We start from the raw sequence: 815 nt of genomic DNA, 5'->3' as shown, positions 1-815 counted from the left end.
AGGCCTGGAGCTGGATTCTGGGGGAGAGCACCATATGGAGTCTGCTGCCTACCTACTTCCTCTCCACAGCTACTCTGACTAGAATTTTCTGGAATTAGGGGGTGGGGCCAGCCCACACCCTAAGCTCCAGAGAAGGTTGGGCAAGGATGGTTAGTTCTGGGTACACCTAGCTCCTACTTAAACATACTGGATGTAAGATGAATTACATTAACATTACAACTGTACAAACCCATAGCAGATACCCCAATTCTGGGGGGTACCTCACAGTACCAGTGTAAAGGGATGTGCTGTTCCAGTGAGTGCTCGAGAGCACAGCAGAAGCCTGTTCAAGTAGCCAAATGGTGGATATGCTCAGAGTCAGACTTTTACCGAACTGATACTGATGACCTCTCCTAAAGATAAGTCATCAATATTATAGTCCCAGAAAGTCTGTAAGGACTTATTACATCAAAAATACTTCACACAATGGATATAAACAGATTATGTATGGTATCAGTAGATTTTCAACCATAAATATTTCACATAATCCTTTTACTAGCAGAATATATGATTTCTGGGATTTTAACACCTCACGAGCTGATCTCATACCATCCATGGGCAGTGCCTGCTGTATAATACAGGAGGCACCCGCTAACAATGAAATATAACTCCAATCCCTGTCATTTAACCCTTCAGATGCCGCTGTCAATAGAAATAATGGCATCTGAGCGGTTAGACGGATGGCAGGGGCTTCCTCTGCATCTTGATCGGAACCTCCTCAGTAAAATCACAGGGATCCATTCAGTCACTATGGCAGCCTTGTGAAGGCTCCTAGC

The sequence above is a fragment of the Bufo bufo genome, chromosome 6 (assembly GCF_905171765.1).
Source record: "Bufo bufo chromosome 6, aBufBuf1.1, whole genome shotgun sequence".
NCBI lineage: Eukaryota > Metazoa > Chordata > Amphibia > Anura > Bufonidae > Bufo > Bufo bufo.
Note: the sequence above shows the minus strand (reverse complement) of the source record.